The 18,793-nt window shown below is 39.0% G+C and overlaps 1 non-coding gene across 1 annotated transcript; it reads right to left on the bottom strand.

Annotated features, from left to right (window-relative positions):
* Nucleotides 1-17,814: 17,814 nt before the first annotated feature.
* On the bottom strand, nucleotides 17,815-17,921 carry LOC141598018 (small nucleolar RNA R71). The gene has a single exon (XR_012523221.1). It is a non-coding gene; the product is annotated as a small nucleolar RNA R71 (small nucleolar RNA).
* Nucleotides 17,922-18,793: the final 872 nt, after the last annotated feature.

Genomic DNA, 18,793 nt, shown 5'->3' with positions numbered 1-18,793 from the left:
TGATGAAAATGGAAAGGTAACAAATGTAAAGAAATGAATAAAATGGAGAATTTTGGCTTGTGAACATCTTTCTTATCATCAAAAAGGTGTTGGGTCAAAATTTGCTGAAATCTGTGGGTCCCGACATCAACTCATGCGAGTTGAAACTGAAGGAAAAGAAGGATTTCTCCCTGCCCAAGAATCTGGGCGGATTCCTGAGAAAACGCGCGTCCCAGTCTTCAACCCGAGCGGGTCGAGTTCAACTTGAGCGGGTTGAGGCTGAACTCGAGCGGGTTATTTTCAACTCGAGCGGGTTGACCCAGAAATTCATCTTTTTCTCTCATTTGGCTCGTGACATTGCTATGTATGCATCCTATCTACCATCTTCACCTCCTACAATGATTGTAAGAACCCTTTCTTTCCCTATCTCTCATGTATAGTAACATTTGTGTAGTACCCTCATGGTTAAACCCCTTTCTTCATACATTAGAAATAGTGTTTAAAATCGGTTTGGGAAGGTTAAAACATGAAGTAACACACATTATAATTAATCATATAGAATAGACTTGCATATGTGAAATATTTCATATTGCATTCACATTAGTTCGTTCATATAGTATAGTTTGCATTGTAATATATCTCACATGATTCATGTAGTTAGTTGCATATAGACTTGAATTCATGCATAGTCGCTAATGACCAAACCTATTTCTTTCTATACTAGAAATAGTGCTTAAATCAGTTTGGGGAGGTTTGATCATAGGGGGCCTAAGCATGCATCATTTAGTGTAGTTTAGATTTCATTCATTTGTTCTATATGTCATATAGAATAGCATTTAGTTAGAGCATGCATTTATTCATATCATATCATTCCATTTGTACTTCATTTTCCATAAAACTTGAAAAAAAAAACATGTATTTCTTTTTCATTCCTACTCCTACATGTACATTGACGACAATGTACAAAATAAAGTGGGGGATGTGAATTTATATTCCAAAACACATAAAAATTGAAAAATTTCGGAAAAAAAACTCAAAAACATGTTCTTTAATTTCATAAAAACAAAAACCATAAAAAATTGAAAATTTTAAAATTCCAAAAATACGTTCTTTCCTTTGTAGTATAGAAATGTTTATATTGTATATATTTGTTTCTTTCTCTGCCACTCTTATCAAATTGGGTCGACTACGCCACATTCGAGGCATGAAGGAAATAGAAGACTACAAGGTATGATCTTTCCAAATCTCATTCCACCTTTTTCTATGTTAATGACAATGTGGCTATCTTTTGATTGATGCGGTATGGACCAATGTGTTGCCAAGAGTTTGCATTTAGTTTACATGGCATAATAGTTGATAGAAGCATATACATTAGGTTGTATATATGATACTTGCATCATGGCATGTAGTTTGCATCGTTAGAAAATTTTGTGAAAATGCCTATTTGGGAAGCTTGACAAGTGTATATAAGGCCCTTGCAGATAATTTTTCTCCTTGGGACTTTGTTTGCTAGAATACCCTCAAGACACCCTAGGATGTGTCATACTAGTATCTTTTGACCCATGGACTAAGGCCTAGTCAAGAGTACCTTGTGGTGTGATAACTCCTTGGCTACCGTTTATTCCAAGGTGACCTTTGAAGCCATGCAACCGTTCTTTCACTTCTATCATCAATTTTTGTCAACAAAAAGGGAATAGGCAAAAAAATCTCCAAATTGAGTTCAAGTACCAAAATCAAAATCAAAAAGTTTGCAAATTGCATCAAATGAATAGAGGAGCAAAAATAGACTCCTATACTTTAATAAAAGTACCCTTGCTACAAAATGGGGTTACTTTGAAAAATGTTCAAAAATGCACAGATTGAAAAAAATGTCAAGTATCAAAATGCTAAACATAAAAAATGGCAAAGCAATGTTCTCAAAAAGTCAAATGCCACAACAATTTGGGGGGAAAAACAAATCAAAAGCAAACTACCATTATGAAACTCATGCATCTAGAAACCCTTTCTATCCATTAATCTCATTTTTGTTGCATGGTGGAGAGGAGACGACCCTTCTTCTTGTCTAGGCAAGAGGGTGAATTCCGCGACCCTACAGTGTTTTTAACACCATAAGGAGTCTACTCTTGATGAAAGCATTTAGCAATTGTGGACCAAGGTACCCCAATTTGACACAACTTGGAGGTGACATATTTGTATCCTCTTGGACTTAGTAACTAGGAGAAGCAATATCTATGATGGAGTGTGTACCCTTAAATTGCTTCCCTTGTAGATGATTTCCGCCACTTAGATGAGGAAAATGGCTATTCTTTTGTAGATGCATCCGTTACTTGTATTGTGTGCTTAATGATTGGATGTATCGCCATTTTGGCAAGCCCCACCTTTCCTTGCAAGAAGGCATCTTACCTTATGAATGTCTTGTTGTGAGTTGAAGGGGCGGAGTGAGACCCGCTAATTGTCTCACATCGGCTATATTATAAGATTAGTATAAATAAAGGTCATAGTTTTAGTCACCTCTTTACTCGGGACAACCAAAGGTTCGGTTTGGGGATGTTTAATGTGACTCATATTTATGCACATTTAGTCCCCTAACTAGCCTAGTTCCTATGCTTTATAGTGTGTTTTAGGGTCGTTTCTTGTCTTTAGCTTCCTATTATGCATGTTCTATGAGGTATGGTGTCCTTGTTGGGGTTGGTGTCCTTAACAGTTAGTGCAAGGACTTATAAACCTCTAAAAGGATCAAAGGGCATACTTTGGTATTATTATCAGTTGATCCACGTTTATCAATAACGGTTGGCTTGCTAGATAAGTTTGACGTTATTGTCATACAGATGGCGGTGATCAACTGGTCCCTAAAAGTCACACCTATAGGATACGTTCGAGAGATGTGACGGTATGAAAATACTTGTCATGTAGATGCCAAAAATTGACTAACCAAGAAGTCCGAGTTATTTGACTAAGTAATTAGTCAAATATGTGATGTTGAGATATTATATTTAATACGGATTAAATATCATGGGCTAAGGCGAATTAACCAGTTAATTCGTAAAATTAAATATACGTGATTTATATTTAATTAAATGTATATTAAAATAATTATACAATACTGTTTTGTCGGACACGTATTAATAATTCAGCTAACCCGAATTATTAGCTGATGCCTTAATTTCCGATAACCGATAATAAGATTTATAATCGGACCACGTCATATACACTTAGCGAGTGATGGACCGGACCGCGAGTTTAAGTGAAGAGAAATTGAAAAGCCCATACGGGCTCCTCTCACTCGGTTTGGCCGAGAATCACAAAGACAAAAGGAGAGCTTTCTCCTCTTGTCTAACCTAATTCATTCTTGCTAAAAAATTTAGGGTTTCGAAGAGCATTCTTCTCTGTAGAAACCGAGATCTCACATCTCAAGCAAAACTCACATCAGTTCTCCCTATATTGCAAGGCAATCGGAGAACACTGTTCTAGCACAAGGGCATATCTCGGACAAGGTCTTGGGTGCAACAATTAGGAGGGAATCTCATTTGATTTCTGTTCTTTACGCCGCACTATAAGGACCCGAGGTTGATTCTAATTCCTTATCGTTTCCATATTGTTTTTATCGTTTTATGACTATAAATTGCATGTTTAAATTTACGTTATAGTCCTGCATTAAAGGGTAGTATACGGATATTAACCCACAAGTGGTATCAGAGCGAGGCCACGTGAATTTTTCATGTGTTTTTCATAAAACGTTTTGAGACGATCATGTTTTGTCTAGAAAACCGTGCGGCTGGAATTTTATTTCAGTTGTTTTCTGTTTTTTTGTAAACCGTGTCATGTTTACACACGGCTGACCCTTGTTTTCGATTTGTTTTATACATATTGTTGTTTTATACGGAGATTATAACAATATGTCAAGTTTTATCAAATTGTCAAATTTGTTTTGATGCGTTTTGATCGAAATTACAATTGATTTTGTCTCGAAAATCTGTTTTCACGAGGGTTTAGAGTTTTTCAGAAAGTTTTGTACTCGATCGAACAAGATTTTAATCGATCGAGTAGTTTTTACAGCTTGTTTTTGCTCGATCGAGTCCCTGTTGTACTCGATCGACCCCGTTTAAAAACCTTTTGCTCGATCGAGTCCCTGTTGTACTCGATCGACCCCTTTCTAAACCCTGCTGCTCGATCGAGTTGTCCTCGTACTCGATCGAGTAGTTTTGCTGATATAGGTACTCGATCGACCACCAGTGTTGTCGATCGAGCACCTCCTGATTAGCATACCTCTCGATCGACTTGCAGTTCAGTCGATCGAGCCCTTTAGTTCCTCGATCGAGCACTTATGTCCCTGGATCGAGGGATTTCGTCTTTTACAAGCTTTGAAAATTTGTTTCTTTTGATTTAAATTTTCTTTTGGCTTCAATATGTACTTTATCCGGATATAGTACACTCGCTATGATTGTGAAACGGTTCACACACGTACCATTAAGTTATTTTAAATTATATTTAAAGTAACGGATTATAATAGATTAAAATTAAATGATAGAAGCGGTTTTATCACACGAATTTTAATCATTAAAAGGTGGTTTGGATAAATTTAACATAATTACAGAATTATGTCACGAATGAATTTGTTTTTAGTTGATGCATTTTTATTTATCGTTTTGTTGAATGCCGTGAATGCCTTTTAATTACGTATTTAATTTTACAAGCGATTGTAACTTAGTGTGGCCTTAGTAGAACGTGTTACCGTAATGATGGAACACGGTCTTGGTTGTATTTTGAGATCTTGTATCTCCGTTTTGGATTTTTCACTTGTAATTACAGTTTTAATTAGAATGTAAATAGGTTTATATTTGTAATTTTAAATTGTAATTTTTGAGAAGACTAAAGATGGAGACCGGATGCTCACTCCCGCTACTTGGATCAAGATGGAACATCAAGACAAGCTTTTCGGGTCCAACGGTGGATTCCAAAGTTGTATCTTGTTCTTTTACTAAGATAGGCCACACTAGGAATTTTTTATTTACGTTTTTGCATTCCTTTATTTATTTTTCGCAACGATAATTTGCATCATATTCCGCCTAAAAACCAAACCACCTAATTATTGCATGAAAACTGACACATATAGAGGTCACGAGTTAGTTTTCATTGACATTCTCATGTCACACGTTTTAAGCCATCATCCAAATAAATTCATTCACGACAGACGCTAGTTATTCGTTCACTTAAAATGAATTATAATTTTGTTGATGGGATCTTCCTCGTATAAACCAAAATTGAGAACGGTCTTTATAGGTCAAACTCCAATGAGTCCCTTCTTCGTCGGTAGGCATACTATGACCCCTTCTACGTCGGGTAAGTTGGAACCGATTGACCTATTTTATCTCAACACTATGGTCACTCGTACGATCCTGTGATCATGGTGGACTATAGATAGGATTTACGGAAATCTATCGACCAAGAGTTCTTCCGGAAGAATTAGCTAAACAGTTGGCTTATCAATTTACTGAAATTGAGTCTTGGGATCACTTGTATCATTCTTGAGGGAGATCAATTATGCAAGTGCGAGAGTCTACATGTTTAAAATGAATTTTAAAATAGACTTAAATCACCTCGATGAGTTGCTTATTTCGTTTTGTTTTTCTTTCTTTTTCAGTGTAGATCACGTTTTTAAACTGCTAAACAACATATGGCTGGTTCTACTGATAACCCAATGCCAAGTGCCACATTGGACCGTGAGTCCTGGCTTAGGATCTTCATGAATCGGATGAATCGCCTACTCGATCAAGAATGATGGATCCAACTTCGCGGACTGGGAGGCGGCATTACGGAATGCTGCCACTGCTGACGGGAAGCTCAAATTTCTGTTAGAGCCCCTCCCGGCAAACCCAGGTCCCACGGCTAGAGCTACCGAAATCGCCAAGTTTAACGATTTCTGTATGGAAGCGGGTGCGATTAAAAACGTACTCATTTTTGCAATGGAATCCAATTTGCAGAAACGCTTCATAGCCCATGGTGCAAACAAGATTTTCACCACGCTCACTAAGGAATTCTCAAAAGCACCGAGAATCGTGACCTATGAGCATACCACTCGCTTCTTTGATGCGAGACTCCAGAAGGGCCAACCGGTTAGCCCACACATTCTCAGCATGATTGAGAATGTCGAGAAACTGGAGACCTTTAACTGTAACATCAGCGAGAATATTGTTATCGACCGTATTCTTCATTCACTCCACGATGGTTATTCGCAATTCAGAGCGAATTACTATATGAATGATTTGAAGAAAACTCCCCATGAACTGCACTCCCTCCTCGTACAGACCGAGAAGGACATGAAGTGCAGTGGGAGTTCGAAACAGGATGTCCTCGTTGTGTCAAACAAAGGGAAAGGTAAGGGCAAAGCTCCGGCAAACCTAACAGTAGGTAAGGCGAAGTTCAAGAAGTCGGGTTCAGGTAAGAGTGGTCCTGGTGAGGCGAGCAACTCATCAGGCATGACAAAGAGCAAGAGTGAAAACATGGAATGCCATCATTGCCACAAGACTGGGCATTGGAGACGCACATGTCCTGTTTATCATGAGGACTTAAAGGCAGGTCGTGTTAAACCTGTTGGTATGTCTTCTCTCTCTTCTACTTTTATTCATATGATTGAGATTAACCACGCAAGTTACGGAACTTGGGTACTTGATACTGGTTGTGGTTCTCATCTGTGTAATCATGTGCAGGGGCTCCGAAACATCGAACCCCTCGTAAAGGGTGAGGTGGACCTGCGTGTTGGGAATGGAGCAAGAGTAGCTGCCATCTCCAAGGGGACATATGTGATCCAGCTTCCTAGCGGATTTGAGTTATCATTATATGATTGCTATTATGTACCCAGTCTTTCTAAAAACATTATTTCTGTTTCTGCGCTTGATAAACTTGGTTTTTCATTTGTAATAGAGAATAATTCTTGCATTTTCTCATTACACAATATGATTTATGGCAAGGCAGTCTCCATGAATGGAATTTATGTTTTAGATCAGACCAACGAAATATTACACGTAATGAATAAAAGTTAAAGGTTGGTGACAAAGATCAAACGTATCTATGGCACTGCCGTATGGGACACATTAATGAGAAACGCGTAAAACAGCTCATCAAACATGGAGCTATCTCGGCCTTTGATTTTCAATCATTTGGCACGTGTGAATCATCTCTCATCGGTAAGATGACTCGGATTTCCTTCAAAGGTGTTGGAATGCGCGCTGCTGACCTATTAGGGCTCATACACACGGATGTATGTGGTCCTATGTCAATCACCGCACGAGAAGGCTATAGGTATTTTATCACTTTCACGGACGATTTGAGTAGATATGGCTATGTCTACTTAATGAAGCACAAAAGTGAATCCTTTGAGAAATTCAAGGAATACCAAAATAGGGTACAGAACCTGTTGGGTAGAAAGATAATAACACTGCGTTCGGATCGTGGTGGCGAGTATCTTTCTCACGAGTTTGATCAACACCTGAAGGACTGTGGGATTGCCCTACGCTTAACTCCACCGGAACACCTCGGTTGAATGGTGTATCCGAACGGAGAAATCGAACACTACTTGATATGGTTCGATCCATGATGAGTCACACGGTTTTACCTGATTCATTGTGGGGTTATGCTCTTATGTCGCCGCTCTAATACTTAACCGAAGTCCGTCTAAAGTCATGTGACAAGACTCCATATGAACTATGGAAGGGAACGGTCCCCAACTTGTCCTTTATACGGGTTTGGGGCTGCGAGGCTTATGTCAAGTGGAGACCTGAAGATAAGCTCGGCCCGCGATCGGTCAAGACATACTTTATAGGTTATCCTAAAGGAACACGTGGTCATTACTTCTATTCGCCAACCGAACAACGTGTTTTTGTAGCGGCTAGTGCGACATTCTTAGAGAAGGAATTTCTCGAGAATGCAAAGAGTGATAGAACCTTCGACCTGTCGGAGATTCCAGAACCAAACACCGAGCAACCATTGGAGGAACCAATTCCTTCAATCCCGGCTGCGGTGAATATTCCTGAGGAACCTAGGAGGTCGGGTAGAGTCTCTATTCCTCCGGACAGATACATCGGTATGGTCGAGGAACATGACATAGATGACGTTCTACTCTTAACGAGTAGTGAACCCGCAACCTATAAAGGTGCCATGACAAGTTCTGACTCAAAGCTATGGCTTGAGGCCATGCAATCCGAGATGGACTCCATGTATGAGAACAACGTGTGGGATCTTGTTGACTTACCCGCTAAGGTTCGTCCCCTTCAATGCAAATGGCTTTACAAGATAAAGCATTCTGTGGAAGGTCAACAAGATATCTACAAAGCACGACTGGTTGCTAAAGGTTTCACCCAAGTGCCAGGTTTGCACTACGATGAGATTTTTGCACCCGTAGTTATGCTGCGTTCCATTCGGATTATCTTAGCGATTGCCGCTTTTCATGACTATGAAATTTGGCAAATGGATGTGAAAACCGCCTTCTTAAACGGCTTTTTGGAGGAAGAGTTGTACATGGTACAACCCGAAGGTTTCATCGATCCAAAGACATCCTAAGAAAGTGTGCAAGCTTAAGCGTTCCATTTATGGACTTAAGCAAGCATCAAGGAGTTGGAATCATCGCTTCGACCAAGTGATAAAAGAAAATGGATTTACTCGATCTGTCGAGGAACCATGTTTATATATCAAGTCGAGTGGGAGCAAGATTGTCTTCCTAATATTGTATGTTGACGACATACTCCTGATTGGGAATGACATACCTCTCTTAACTTCGGTGAAAGTATGGTTGAAGAACCATTTCCAGATGAAAGATCTGGGAGAGGCACAAAGAATTCTTGGCATCCGTATCTATCGAGATAGACCACGACGGATGTTATCTCTCAGTCAGGAGTCTTACATAGACAAAGTCCTAGAGAGATTCAGCATGACTAACTCCAAGAAGGGGTTCCTTCCCATGTCCCCAGGGGTGCATTTGAGCAAGTCTCGTGCACCGAGACACCGGAAGAGAAAGAGCGCATGACACGGATTCCTTATGCTTCGGCTATAGGATCAATCATGTATGCCATGATATGCACACGTCCGGACGTGGCATATGCATTGAGTATGACAAGTCGATTCCAACAAAGAACCAGGTGAACCACATTGGTTGGTCAAAGAACATTCTTAAGTACCTACGGAGGACTAAAGATTGGGCTTTGACTTATGGAGGCGAACAAAAGCTATGCGCAACCGGTTCGCAGATGCTAGCTTCCAAACGGATCGTGATGACTCGAAATCTCGTCAGATTCGTTTTTACTCTTAATGGCGCTGCATCACCGGAAGAGTTCGAAACAAACTCACATTACCATTCTACGACGAGTCCGAGTACTATGCCGCGTCTGAAGCAACAAAGGAAGCGATATGGATGCGTCAATTCTTACATGGGCTCTCTGTAGTGCCTAGTTCGAATGACCCGATCACCATCTATTGCGACAATAGTGGTGCCATCTTCCAAGCTAAGGAGCCAAAGTCTAGCAACAAGTCTAGACATGTACAACGGAAAGCTCATCTAATCCGGGATTACGTGGAGCAAAAGACAGTAGTGATAGAAAAGATTGCTACAGATGATAACATAGCAGATCCTCTCACTAAAGCATTACGACAAAATAAGCATGAAGGGCACGTAAATTCCATGGGAATCAAACGTGTTCCTGAGTTGTAGTACTCTTTTATGGATCAGATTCATTCTCCTTTGTACTCTATACGACATCATCGTTTTGATATTTTTTATATATATATATTTTGTTTTTCATGTGGAATTGTACGACAATTTTGAACACCACAAAGTGAACTGAACAAACATCATATCTTGTTAGTCCTTAATTGCCCACATGAGCTGATAACTCTGGCAATTATTCTGTGACGTTGGTTGATGGTGGGTTCAACGAGCCACAAGTCAACCGGTTGACTGACCAATCACAGAGGCGATTTATACGGATATTTCGTAGGACACAATTGTGACATCGACGTGGAGTCCTAAATGTTTTATAACATTCGTTGCCCGGTCGTGGATAGGACTTCCATAGTGATCCTAAGAGTCGATTCTTAGACTATCGACTGTCTCTTGAGACTACGGCAGATTTTGGGTGACTTTGGTTTCTTTCTCACGGTCATCCGTAACAGGGGGCCAAGTAGATTTTTTCTGGTCATTTCATGCGTGCTTAGATCGGAAGGAGTCGAGTTGAAGGAAATATTCAGCCTTTATCAGTGTACTCGATATTTCTCGGGGCCACTCGAGGAGTCAGAATCGAAATGCATGGCCATGCTCGGATACGGATTCGTTTTATCAGTTAAGTTACTCTCTAGTCGGGGAAACCACTCTAGATACAGATCGATTGTAAAATACGACCTTTGTGGATCCAGATCTGCAAATTGTTTTACATTGAGTGGGAGAGATTTTAAATGAATATGAGAATCGGTTATCGCACCTACACTTGTTCGGACAAGTGGGAGTTTGTTGGAGCTTGTGTCCTCCAGTTAGTGCGGATAACGTCATTGCACATACACTTGTACGGACAAGTGGGAGCTTGTTGGGGTTGGTGTCCTTAACAGTTAGTGCAAGGACTTATAAACCTCTAAAAGGATCAAAGGGCATACTTTGGTATTATTATCAGTTGATCCACGTTTATCAATAACGGTTGGCTTGCTAGATAAGTTTGACGTTATTGTCATACAGATGGCGGTGATCAACTGGTCCCTAAAAGTCACACCTATAGGATACGTTCGAGAGATGTGACGGTATGAAAATACTGTCATGTAGATGCCAAAAATTGACTAACCAGTTAGTCCGAGTTATTTGACTAAGTAATTAGTCAAATATGTGATGTTGAGATATTATATTTAATACGGATTAAATATCATGGGCTAAGGCGAATTAACCAGTTAATTCGTAAAATTAAATATACGTGATTTATATTTAATTAAATGTATATTAAAATAATTATACAATACTGTTTTGTCGGACACGTATTAATAATTCAGCTAACCCGAATTATTAGCTGATGCCTTAATTTCCGATAACCGATAACAGTTTATAATCAGACCACGTCATATACACTTAGCGAGTGATGGACCGGACCGCGAGTTTAAGTGAAGAGAAATTGAAAAGCCCATACGGGCTCCTCTCACTCGGTTTGGCCGAGAATCACAAAGACAAAAGGAGAGCTTTCTCCTCTTGTCTAACCTAATTCATTCTTGCTAAAAAATTTAGGGTTTCGAAGAGCATTCTTCTCTGTAGAAACCGAGATCTCACATCTCAAGCAAAACTCACATCAGTTCTCCCTATATTGCAAGGCAATCGGAGAACACTGTTCTAGCACAAGGGCATATCTCGGACAAGGTCTTGGGTGCAACAATTAGGAGGGAATCTCATTTGATTTCTGTTCTTAACGCCGCACTATAAGGACCCGAGGTTGATTCTAATTCCTTATCGTTTCCATATTGTTTTTATCGTTTTATGACTATAAATTGCATGTTTAAATTTACGTTATAGTCCTGCATTAAAGGGTAGTATACGGATATTAACCCACAGTCCTTGGTAGGAGAGGAGCACTAACCTTGCCTAAACGGAGTAAAACGGAGCTAAATTGATAAGCATATAATGACCAACCACCAAAGAGGCGGCCAATACTAAAGGCCTAAGGCAATAAAACAAATATTTGGGCAATGACTAAGGATCCCCACGGATTGGAAGGGAGCCATTAAAAGAGAAAATTGCTTGGAACCAAACCAAGAGTTTCTTGTTTGGCTCTGAAACTATGATAGATGAAATGGCGTCGAAACATCAAGTGATCTAGGCTTTTGAATCACTCCAATAGGATTCCCGATTAGGAAATTACGGACGTTTTATAAACCGAACTCAAATAGACAAGCTGACTGTCAGGACGGGCGTCCCAGACTCGGGATGGGCATCCCCAAGCTCAGGACGGGTGTCCCTAAGCCAAGATGAGCGGATTGTTAGGCAGTCAAGAATAGAGGAGGAACCCTATCTCAGGATCCGGGCGTCTCGAGCTCAGGACGAGCGTTCAGGCCCAGGATCCGGGCATCCCAAGGCTCAGCTCGAGCGGATTCTCTTACAGTCCCGAGCATATTCCAAGCCAGGACGCGCGTGTCCATGAGGACTTGCTACTCAGATCGCTCGTGTCCCTACGGGACTTGAAAATCGTCAAACTTCTCTTAGGGTCTTAATCGTCATTGAAGCCCTTTGGAACCTTAATTCTTGTACTTAATTTTTAGTATAAATACTCCATTATACTACCTAGCTAATAACCAATTCTCTCCTAGATAAAAACCTCTCTTAGATTAGATTAGGAGTAGATTAGAATAGATTATGCTTTAATCATTCCACAAAATTACACTTTAATCTTTCCTTAATTATTGTCAAAGTTTAATATTGGGTAATTAAAGATTATTAGGTTATTATTTGGAGATTTGACAACTCTTCATCAATTAATCAAGTTTTCTTCTACTATTCTTTCCTTCCCAATTGTTCATCTTAAGTTTGGTATAATCTCTTTACTCTTTACTCTTTATTGTTTATTTCCTCACTCTTTAATCATGTTTATACTTGTGATGATTGACACCATTGATAACATGTCTTCCATGATAATGAGTGAGTAGTTACTTAACTAGGACTAGTGCGGAATTAGGGGAGTCAATCATAGGATAGATTTATGCTTAATGAGTTCTTATGAATGCTTGCTTATTGTTCTTCAACTTATGCATATATCATGTTTGATGAAATGCTTGATTGACAACCTAGCATGTTTCTCTTATCTTTTCAACAAGGGTTGTAAGATATAAACCAACTCAAGCCTTGTTAGACCTTGCATATTGTTGAATAGGGAAAACCCAAGTCCACATGTAGGTGTTGTAAAGTCTTAACCGACTCGGCTACCAGATCTAAGTTTCCCTAAGAATTGGTTTATCATGCATTTAGTTTAATAGGAAGAATTAAGTCGACTTGTAGGTGTTGTAAAATCACAAATGACTCGGCTCTGGGACCCAAATATTCTTATGAATTACAAGACATGAACTAACTCAATTCCAACAATAATAATTGCTTGCATCCACATAACTCATTTATGCAATCTTACCATGATTCCCTTATGATCCCATGACATCCTAGTATCTTTATTAATTGTTTACATCTCTTAACTTATTGCTTGTTTTACTTTATTGCTTCTATTAGTTTAGACTCACCAAGTCAAACCCCAACAATTGTGACACTAGCATAAATTGAGATAGATAGACTTAGAACCCAAAGCACACCGTCCCGTGGATCGGGCTCGTCTTACCTACTATCTAGTTGTTTGTTGAGAATTATAAATGTGTTTGATTGAGTGAACAACGACTCGCTCACCATCACCAAATAATACCATAAGATAAATCCACCCATTATGTCTCTCACTTCTCTTAAAACTATGAAACCACGATCATACATTTTATACCACATATCATCACCCTCTATCATCAATAAGGATTTCCAGAAGTACCTCAAACGACTTAACACCCACTTATCCTAAATGAGACTTCATCTTAACATTCACTATTCCCAAAGTAACTCCTCCGTTACTAAACTTATAATGATAAATGCTCTTTCCATTCATACTTGAACATCCATAACTACCATCAATCCTACCTTGATAACTCAAGAAACCAGAAGGGGATCAACCTCGACATTCCCTCAAACAAGGACAACACCACCAAATGATCCAAAAGGATTAAAGTACGATAAGAGTAATACACGGCTTATCAAGGACTAAAATACTTGACCAACATATAACCAAAATGCATGACACGTAACATGTAAAGGACATTTTCAGAATTGACCGTCTTTAAAATCAACAAGGCATGCTCGAAAAAGTCATACATGAACAACACATTTTTACAATTAATGACGAAAAAAAACATCAAGTCATAAAAAACACAATACATAAACTATATATTCAATACATTAATAGCGATAAACATTGAGACAAACAAAAATATACATGAACCAAACAATTAATACAATACGTAATATTAAAGCATAAGCAAACAATACGAAACATTAGGCATAAGCAAGCAGTTTGGAACATTAACGCATAAGCAAACAAATACATGAAGATTAATACAATTAAAAACCATATGAAATATTAACGCATAAACAAACAAGTCCTTAATTGTTTCTACCCCATTTACTCTCACTCATTTACTAAGTCAGTTTATTCTAGTCATTAACTACGCGAGAGTTGGGAGCGTGTTCGCTCTAATACCAACTGTAACAACCCGGATTATAAAACAAAGGAAAAACTTAATATAAAGTAAATATCAGAGTATAATACTGATAAAAGGGTCAAGGTGGCGGAAACACCTGACAAATCCGGTTCGCTACTAAATCCAAAACCAAACTACTACATTATTCAAGGTTCTCAAAACATAAAAGCAAACACCTAATTTATTATTCGTGTCGCTCCTCGATGCATCCCAAACAACACCTGTCAAACAGCGACGAGCATTCAACCTGAGGATGGGGGTCGACAATCAGTTGGGAGTAACTAGATGCTCTCCCAGTCTTGTTTAGAACAATTGAATATAACCAACAATCTTTAACAATTGAAATGCAAAACCAGTAAACATGCGAGATCATCTACACTCATGAAAAATAAAACTCAGACTTACTACTCATGTTATTATCAACACTAGACGATTGAGACTATATGATCTTAGACCATATGCAACCACTAGACCATGACTCACAAACCAAAGTATATACGATCCACAGTACGCAAGGTACAAAGCTAGCAACAAAGCATAGCGAATAGAGCGAACGCCACTAGAACATTTAATTGATGATATAGCAGATGGAACGTTTAATTGACGAACCATCAGTTGTGAAGTATTTAATTGATACTTATCGGTACTATGTATAGCGTATCACCACTGCCTATATGCCTAAGACCTGGCCAGACCTCTCGGTGCATTAACTGTACACCGAACGACAATTGGGACCCAGAACGTTTAATTGGCGAATCTGGCCACCCCCGAACATAGACCAATAAACCTCCGAAGAGCGTCTCTTGATTCATTCAGATAGTATTTAACTGATACTACCGTCATCTATTCGACCAGCCAACAAATAAATACACAGTTTAACTAACTGCACATGACATGCGTGAACCACATCACGACTCAACTCAGAAGAACAATTTAACAGACTGTCCAACTCATGCATGAATAACATCACGACCCAACACAGTAGAACATTTTAACTAACTGTCTGACTTATCATATCAACAAGAGTAACCAAAGACATATGCAACACAAGGATATAACACGTTGAACACTGATGCGACCATAATTGGCGCATATTTAGCCCCCGAATTACCATTGTTTCCATGCTTTTTAGTGCCTATTTGGGTCATTTCTTATCTTTAGTTCTTTGTTTTGCATATTCTTTGAGATTTTGATCCCTTGGTAGGAAAGGAGTAAGAATCTTGCATTCTTATGGCAAAACGAGGCTAAATTGATTGTATTCAATGACCAAGCATCAAGGAGAGACAAGACTAGAAGGCCTTTGTACATATTATAGTAGAAGAGCAATGTTGAGAAAAGGATCCTTGAGTCCCCGAGGAAATCCCCAAGGAATTTATGAAGAAAAGGGAAGAAAAGAAGAAGAATTGAAGCTGACCAACAATCCGAACGGATCGTACCAAATCCGCCCGTCCGTCCAGCCCAATCCGAGCGTCCCACCTTGGAATCCGCTCGGATTCCCCCAGCACAATCCGAGCGTCCCTCTCTTGAATCCGCTCGGATACCTCAGCCCAGATCCGGCCGTCCCGACTCCAATCCGCACGGATTTCAGTACAGCACGTTTTTCATTCTTCAAGCTACGAAAAGAGAAGCCCTTCTCTCAGAAAATACCGGATTCTCCTTGCTCAACTTAAAAAGTGTAATTACTAGTTTAGCCCTTAGTTAACCCTAATGCATCCTCCCTAATTTTCACTATAAATACCCCATTAGTCTAATTAGAGGAGCATGTTCTTCTTATCAATAATTAGTGTAGTTAATATCAATCAAATCTCTCTTCAATATTGTAATCAAGTATTAATCAAGTTTTAATCCAAGTTTTAGTTCTTTAATCTCTCTCTTGTTCTTCTTTTATTTTGGGTAATTAGAAGATTATTGGGTTTATCGGGAGATTGACAACCTTCCATCAATCATCAAGTTCTTCTATTATTCTTTGCATCTTTATTATTGGAATCATTAGTAGGTATAATCTCTTAATCCCTTTTTAATTATTGTTAATTACTTTCATTTATTCATCATGTTTCATTATGTTAGTATGATTGACAACCTTTCTAGCATGATCAATATGATAATGAGTGAGTAGTCTCTTAGCTAGGGTTTAATGGGTGATTAGGGGAAACCAACATGGGGAATGATTCATGCTTAAATCAATATGCTTTCATAATCTATTTGCTTGCTTGTTTTGATCTTAATACATGCACATGTTATATTTGATGAAATGCTAAGCCTATGAATCCTTGCATTTACTATCATCTTCTATCCTTTCAACTTGACTTGTAAGACATAACCCAACTCGAGTCTTGTTAGACCATGCATGTGTTGAGTAGGAAAGATTAAGTCGACTTGTAGGTGTTGTACAATCTAATCGATTCGGCTCCGGGACCCAAACTTTCCTAGGATTGTAAGATATAACCCAACTCAATCCATCACAACAATAATTGCTTGCTTATAATTTGAGAACATGTTTGTATGATCATATCCCATGATTCCCCTATGAACCCATGACACCCTAGTGCTTTTAATCAATTGTTTTCACCCCTTATTTTATTCATCTTGCTAGTTTATCTTCATTGTTATTTTAGTCTAGTAACCTTCTACATCAACCCAATTTGTGACACCCCTTAGACACTACTAGTTACAATAGAATTCTCATTTCAATACCCGTCCCTTGGGATCCGACCTTTACTTGCCTCTTTACTAATTGTAGAGTTGTTTGTGAAGTATAAATTGTGTTTTGTATCGACCATTGACCAACGACCACATATGCTTAATTGTGAACACCAAATGGTCCCGATCAAAAATGGCGCCGTTGCCGGGGACGGTGTTTAATTGATTTAAGATTTCTTTTATTGTTATTAGTTGTGTCTTTTTCACCTTGGGGAAGTAAAACTCCTCAAGGTTTGTTCTAATTGTTTTCGAGTTGTTTGATATTTTGCATGTCTAGAAGGTTACAAAGAAATTTGTTACCTTTTGACCGTGAAATCGAAAGAACCTTGACGAATAATAGGAGACTTGTTAGGAGGAATTTGGGAAGTGTTGGTGAAGTTGTTCAACCCACTAGTGAGTTTGTCAATCCTTTCGCAATAGAAGGAGAAGAAAACCCATTACACAATATCCCACAAAATCCACCTACAATGCCTAAATTCTCGTCACACTCTATACCCACCGAGGAGGATCTACCAAATGGTACTCCTACACCGCAACATCTCACCGGTAATTTTATTGCCAAGTCCGCCTTCATCCAACTAGTTGAGAGGAGCCAATTCGGGGGAATGCCTAGTGAGGACCCTCATTCTCATATGGAAACCTTTTGCGATTATTGTGAAGCTATCTCTCAAACGGGCGTGACTCAAGACCAAATAAGATGGGTCTTATTTCCTTTTTTAATTAATCGGCACCGCAAAGCAATGGCTGAAGGGCCTTGATAAGGCCACCCTTGGAATAGATTCTTGGAAGAAGCTAGCTCTAGCTTTCTACAAAAAATTCTACCCACCGGAAAAGACTAACATGCTAAGAGCTCAAATTACAGGTTTTAAGCAAAGGGATGAAGAATCTTTGTATGAAGCTTGGGAGCGGTTCAAAGGTATTTGTCGCTCATGTCCTCACCATGGACTTAGCGAATGGTTTTTAGTGCAACAATTTTGGAATGGTTTATATGAAGATTCAAGGAACATTCTCAATATGGGATCAAATGGAATGTTCACCGAAGTTGATGACAATCAAACATGGAACAAGATTGAGGAAATGGCGGTCCATAATTCACAATATAGTAGACCTCGCAAGGCTACTAGAGGAGGAAAGTATGAAGTGGACTCCGTTACTCAATTGGGTGCTCAACTTAGTGCTCACATTGACACAATCAACTTGAAGTTTGAACAAGCTATGGCTAGACTTGAGGAAAACTCAAAAACATCAAAGCATCATGTCAATGCCATGACGGCATCCTCATCAATCCCAAGTGGGATATGTGAGAATTGTGGAACTTTGGGTCATGACTCAAGTGAGTGTAGGGGAACAACCGAACAAGTTAATGCTTTCCAAGCTTACAAAAGTGGTACCCCTTATTCAAATTTTTACAATGAAAACACCAAGTTCCATCCAAATCTCTCATACAAAAGCCAAAATGTTCAAAACCCTCAAACAACATACACTCCACCACCCATGAGAAATCAAAATCAAAGACCCTTTTACAATCAAAACCAAGGTTACCAAAATCAAAATCCATACAATCACCAAAATGACCAAGGTTTTGATGTCCAAAAAGCGGTCCTCCAAATGCAAAAGAATCAACAAGAATTTTTCACTCAAATGCAAAAAGATAGCCATGCAAAAGACACCACCATCAACAACATTCTAGCTCACACCAAGATGTTGGAAACACAATTGACTCAACTAGCATCTTCAAGCTCACAAAGACAAAAGGGGCAATTACCACCTCAAGGTAATCCCCCTAGACATGAAACGGTTAGTGCCATTCACTTGAGAA

This window comes from Silene latifolia, chromosome 8 (assembly GCF_048544455.1).
Source record: "Silene latifolia isolate original U9 population chromosome 8, ASM4854445v1, whole genome shotgun sequence".
NCBI classification, from domain to species: Eukaryota; Viridiplantae; Streptophyta; class Magnoliopsida; order Caryophyllales; family Caryophyllaceae; genus Silene; species Silene latifolia.
The sequence above is the reverse complement of the archived record's forward strand: the minus strand, read 5'-3'. Positions and strand labels throughout refer to the sequence as shown.